We start from the raw sequence: 6359 nt of genomic DNA, 5'->3' as shown, positions 1-6359 counted from the left end.
GGCAGTAGGAGAATTTGCTCCTTGGTCTGCAGAAGATAACCCTGTGACCCTGATGGAGATTCAGGCTTTCCCCACTGAAGACTCTGAACTTAAGCTCTGAGCAGAGCCAGTGAATGCACAAGTCGGCCCCATCTACTCCCGAGTCACGCATCTGTCTGAATCCCAAGAACATTCCCTAATAGTAATTTTCTTTGTTAATTTGGTATGACAATGTGGCCCTGCAAATGCAGAAGTTGGCAGGAAACTTCACCAAATGGGTGAGATCAGAGGGCACCATTTTGTTCTCTTTGAACAGTTAACTGCTTTTGGAATGAAATTTGTCAGAGTTGCAGTCTCTTTTTTTTCCTTGAAACCGCCTAGATAATGGGGAGATTCGGTCTTTTCACTTAAACTCTTCTGATGCCACAGTGGTCCAGATTCCTTGGTTGCATTTCTGTAGCTGGCTTTCATCCTTCCATTAGGCCAGTTCTTGACTTCCATAGGTACTCTGAAGTTGATCCTTTTCTATCTAAAATAGACCCTTAAATTCAGTTCACCCGTGAAATACAGTCATGTGCCACGTAATGACATTTCAGTCAATGAAGGCAGCATATAGATGGTAGTCCCATAAGATTATAAAACTGTATTTTTACTGTACCTTTTCTGTGTTTAGATACACAAATACTTAACCAATGTGTTACAGTTGCCTACAGTATTCAGTACAGTAACATGCAGTACAGGTTTGTAGCCCAGGAACAATAGGCTGTACCATCTAGGTTGTATAAGTACATGATGTTTGCACAATGACAAAGTCGCCTAATGATGCATTTCTCAGGTCGTATCTCCATCCTTAAGCGAGGGTGTGTGTACTTAATAAAACAGTTAAACAACCACATTTTCCCAACAATACTGAAAGTATCATTCTGTATGTTACACATAATAATACACTGTATGTTTAAGTAATGAATGATATGGCTTGATGTTATGTCCCCAATTTTAAAAGAGCATCAAATTTTAATACCCTTCCCCCCCATTAGCCATTTGCAATGTAACTCTGTACCGTGTCTTTAACACATTTTCCTGCATTCTTACGCATTGTCAACGCTGGCCTGCTCTGTGCCAGGCCCCCTCTGCTTTATGTCTTGGAGGTGGAGCAGCGAAGAAAGAGCCCATGCCTTCAAGTTACAGTTAGTGGAGAGTACAGACTAGCAACCCCTGCCTACTCTTCTAGAGCCTTCTTAGCTGAAATACAGGGATGCCTTTGGAATAACAGAGATACGTAGAACTATTCCTCCCTAATTTCAGTGGTCCAGGATGCTCTTTGAATTTTTGCATTCACCTTTTAAAAAAAAATTGTCTTAATCAGTAACATATGCATATATAATAATAAAAAATTCAAAAGGGACAAAAGAATGTGGAGTGAAAAGTAAGTCTTCCCTGTTCCTCAGCCACCCAATTTCTTTTCTCAGATCAGCCATTGCTACCAGTTTTTATGTATTTTTTCAGATACCATCATGTGTATACGTGGGCATGTCCCTCCACCCCCAAATTATAATTTTTACATACTGTTCTGCTGCCGGCCTTTTTCATTTAGTACAGTATCTTAGAGCTCATTCAGTATCGGTACATGCAGAGATGCTTTTTCTTCTTAATGACTGAATAGTAGTCCATTACTTAACCAGTCATCTATTAATGGACATTCTGGTTGTCTCCAGTTTTTATTACTGTAAATAATGCTGCAGCGAATGTTCTCTTATGAATATCATTTAAATTTGAAGAGCATTGCCAAATTTCCCTGTATCCCTTCAGCAACATATGAAGTTGGCTGTTTCCCACATGTTCCCTCCTAATACATTATTTATCTTCCTATGTTTAAAATTCATCTGTTCTTTTTTCTGTGAACTGTTCACGTCTCTGTCCACTTTTTGTTCAGTTGGTTGTTTTATAACAGATTTGTAAGAACGCTTTATGTCTTGAAGAAATTAGCTTTTGTGATATTTGTTGCAAATATTTGGCTCTGCCTTCTTGTGGCCTTGTTATTACTATCTCTGCAATCATGGTCAGCCTCCTTTTACTTTTCTGTATCTTCATATTTTAACATTGCTTATCTTTAGCAACTTGCTTTTCCCATACCACAGCTGCTTGTAAAGATGAGCAGATACACAGATCCTCCTCAACTTTGTGTACTGGCCGTTTGATATCTCTTTTAGCTTCTCAGTGGTGCTTTTTGCTGACTCCTGGTTTCACATACTTGGAACCATGTGTTTTCCCATGTAGTTGAGTTGTCTGGATAAGTGAGGTGTTAGTGTGTCTAAGGCAAAACCCTAGGAGGTAGTATGCTTGTCAGCCTGAGGCAATGAAATATGAACTCCAACCCTTACTCCACCGTGAGCTCAGGTATCATTTTAGTACATTGGCTTTTGATTCAGGTTTAGTTTAACATTTTCTACTTGTAAGTGACCTATAACCTTGCCAAGTCATTTGACTTTGCTTATCAGTAAAATGGGGGTAATAACCTACATATCAAGTTGTCGTAGAGATAAAATGAAGCCAGCAACATTCAGAGGAAAGAAGAGAGTTCTTAACTTTTCCTTTAACCTTCAAGTCCTGCAGTTTTTAGATTGAGACCTTCCATCATTGGGGTGGCAGAGTAACTGCATTTCCTGGGAAGAAAAGAGTCCCAGCTCCTAGATGACATTCTGCATGGTCTTAAAATGTTCCCTGACAGACTTCAGTTTTCTCAGTTGTAACAGAGGAGCACAACTGGAGAGCAAAGGTCATATTAAATCAGTTTCTAAATTGCTTAACTCCCCCATCAGGGAAAAGCAGCCTTTCTCGATAAAGAAGACAAACAGCTTGATAAAGCTGTTATTCTGCAGCTGGTGTTTGGCCTTTAAAATGTATCTGTGCAAGCTGACATGTCGGTCAATAAGTATGCAGTGGTGTAATGTGCTGAGAATTGAATAGAATTGTTATTAATAGTATTGTTCCCGTTTTTTTTTACCTTTTTTTCTTCCTTGTTTTTGGGGGCTTTTGGAGTTGTTTTTTGGCCCCTTTTCCTTTTCTTGCCCGGGGGTTAGGAATGGTACTGGATGTGACTCCGACTTGCTGTAATGCCGTGACTGTGCTGAGTCCAGGGAAATCACACCACGGTTAGCTGCACTCCAAGAGTGTGTGGGGAACTGATGGGAAAAAGTGAGTATAGTCAGGCTCTGGGGTTAAAAAGAACTCGGATACTTTCCCTCCCTCTTGGAGACTCAAGAATTTGCTGTATTTAAAATGAAGGGTTTAAATTCTGTGATTTTATGGTCCATGTCTTAACAATACCCAAGACATTTCTTTTGTGTTATTTTTGAAATATGCAAGTGGTTTTGAGGTATATGTTAAAATATATGTTTTGAGGGATATGTTGAAATTTAGTCATTTTAGAATAGATGACAGAAGCCAAAAATAAATAAAAAGTTCAAGTCCCAGCTTTGTCCTTTTACCTTGAAAAGTCATTTCAGCTCGTGGAGCCTCACTTCCTTCTTTTCCCCATCTGTAAAATGAGGGTAACAACAGCAGTGGCTGCATGGGTGGTTTTGAGGCATCCATGGGTTTCTGTGGGTAAAACCTGTGGGTACCATGCCTGGAACATGGTAAGTACAACCTCAACTTTGGAAAAGGGTGATGAAGTAACAGTCCTTCCTCCTTTTTTTGCAGAGGCCTCGTCCTGCAAGTCTCTTGGGAACACTTCCCTGAGCGGCCCCTCCATCCACTGCCCCTCAGCTGCAGTCTGCATTGGCATCCTCCCAGGCTTGGGCGCCTACTCTGGGAGCAGCGACTCTGAATCCAGCTCAGACAGTGAAGGCACCATCAACGCCACCGGGAAGATCGTCTCCTCCATCTTCCGAACCAACACCTTCCTCGAAGCCCCCTAGCTCCTCTGTCCTTCCCAGAGGGAGCTGCTCCCCAAGGGTAGATCGGACCGTTCATTCTGCCTCCAGGCATCACATCTCTCAAAAAACTCCTTTGCCTGCTTCCTGTGTACACCGTGACACTTTTAACCTAATCTAAAAACGTGCCAGAATCTACTTGTGGCCCGAATTGTGTTTGGTTTCTCTTCCCACTGCAGTGCAGACGGCCATACCTGTCCCTCTGCCTCCTTCCTCACTGATGTGACGGAATGTGGGGCAAGGCCCTGCAGAAATGCCACTAACAATGCCCTTAGGGCGTCAGGCACCAGCTGGCTTGCAGAGGGGTTTGGGTTTTATTGCTTTCTGGTAGTGTCTTTTTTTTCCTCTCCCAACAGCACAAAGAAGCAAGGGCAGTTATTAGACAGGTATTATTTAAACATTTCTCGTAGATAGACACATTGTTTGGTCCTACTGCATTGTGGAGCATGTGGGGGAAGGGAACTGACCCAGGTGACGAAATGGAGCCCTTCCCTGGAACTAACCAGTCCTTGATGTTGTGTGACTTAAGTAAAGATTATAAATTATATCTGCAGGGGGTGTCACTTAACACTCAGCGTTCATTGTGAAGTTTTTCCTCACCCTTGGCCATTCTTTCTCCCCTCCATCCAGTCCCATTTGTGTAGGAGAGGACTGACAACAAGAAAGCTTCCATCTTCTCCTCGGACCTTTTCTCAGACTGGCAAATTATTTTGTTTTTGTTTTGAAATAAAAGATTTAGTTTAAGATTCTAAACCTCAAACGGAGGCCTTATTTAATCATGACCAGAAATCAGAACTGCTGGTAGGTGTGTTAATGAGATGACTGCCTTCTGGCAGCTCCTGGAATCATAATATGGGAAACCAGTGGGACATACCTGCATGTTCCGACTGTACTCTGTGGAGGCCCTTCTGTGTTTGATGCGTAGTATAGTTGTGGCTTTTAATGGTGGAAGCTATTTCTAGCCTAAAGGTGCTGCTCTCGTGTTTTTCTCCTTTTTTATCTGCTGCCACTACTGCTCTTTTCCCTTCCCAAACAGAGCAGCTCCAAGGCCATGCAACCCAGAACTAGAGGTCCTGTTCTACCTTGGTGTCTCATAAAGGGACACAGGCTCATCCCCTGGATTGTGAAGGAGGCAGGGAGAGAAGTTGTGGAGACCTCAAGGACGAAGGTAGGCTTGAGCTTTACTAAAAACCCGCAGGCTCCCCTGCTTCAGGAGGATGAGCCCGTACAGCTCTTTCTCCCCCTTGGTTCCCGTGTCGATTGTTTCTCTTACTCGGGTGTGAGACTGAGTGAGACACACGTAGAACGTGTTGACACTGCCGTGCGGCAGGCAGAGAAGCTACTCAGTTTTAACGTGGGCAGAGAGGCCCCTGGATCTCATCCAACCACACTCCTTGTCCCCTTCCACTGCAGTGACACTCTGGTGCCCGTTGGCAGATGGTGACTTCCCTTCACCCATAACTGATGCCTTGTGAATTCTTCCTCCTTTTGGAACTACTCTATGCTGATTGTTCCTGACTGTTGGTATGGGCGCATCAGCTCCGTCCTAACAAGACATTTAGGTAAAACTGTGTAGGCACCTTCTGCTTCTCTGCTTCGTTGTTCCTGCAGTCGTGTTGTCATTATGATAGCACGTACCCAAAGCAGCCTCACATCATTTCAGGAGACAGACCAGGGAATCAAAGTCACCATCTTTATGCGGCTTGACTTTTTAAGAGGCCATTACTGTAACTCGTGGCCTCTGTTGAAATTGGAAGAAGTTGACGAAGGGTTGCAGGGTTTAAAAACATACATTAACATGAAAGTTAGTAAACCCGCCAGAACAAGATCTTGTTTTTCCTCCACTGAATCTTGCGCTTCCAGCTCTCCCCATCTGTCACAGCTAGATTGTGTTGAGAAGGCTGAGACTTCAGACTGAGATTGCTGCTTTTTGTGTTGTTTCAGGAGAGATTGAGAATCACTGGTGATCACTTCGTCATATTCCATTGTGCCCATTAGCGTAGAACTGAGCTAGAACTGAAACAGAGCTTCTGTAGAAATCATTGCGAGCAGGCAGGGTGTGGTCTGCCCAGCAGAGGAAGCAGCCTTGGAAAACATCTAGTTTAGACCTTGTGCTTCAAACCCAAAGAACAGAATAAACAGGAATGGAAGGAAACTCTGCTTTAAGCCAAAAAGTGTAGTGCTCCTGCCTTAATAGCTGGGATTTTATAATTAGTAGCAAAAGATAAGAACAAAGTTTAGGGTGGGTTTCTTTAAGCTTGCTTACGTTGTCCCAAGTGGTAGTATTCTTACAACTCTCCAATCACATAAGGGAGAAAGCTAATAGGAATCCTGTTGCCAGCTCTCTTGGGGAGGATTATCCAGCTGTGTCACTGCCTTGGTGGGGAGAAAGGGGGCATAAAGTCAAAGCATCCATTTTTCCATCTGTAAAAAGCAGGGAGGCTG

General features: G+C 43.1%; 1 long non-coding RNA gene across 1 annotated transcript in view; it reads left to right on the top strand.

Moving 5' to 3' along the window:
• Nucleotides 1-4050, top strand: part of LOC105820855 — a 31756-nt gene extending 27706 nt beyond the window's left edge. The window contains exon 2 of the long non-coding RNA XR_001138025.1: nt 3682-4050. This is a non-coding gene — a long non-coding RNA (uncharacterized LOC105820855). The remainder of the gene's footprint in view (nt 1-3681) is intronic.
• Nucleotides 4051-6359: the final 2309 nt, after the last annotated feature.

The sequence above is a fragment of the Propithecus coquereli genome, unplaced genomic scaffold (assembly GCF_000956105.1).
Source record: "Propithecus coquereli isolate 6110/MARCELLA unplaced genomic scaffold, Pcoq_1.0 Scaffold540, whole genome shotgun sequence".
In the NCBI taxonomy this organism is placed as follows: Eukaryota; Metazoa; Chordata; class Mammalia; order Primates; family Indriidae; genus Propithecus; species Propithecus coquereli.
This window is presented reverse-complemented; position numbering and strand designations above follow the sequence as displayed.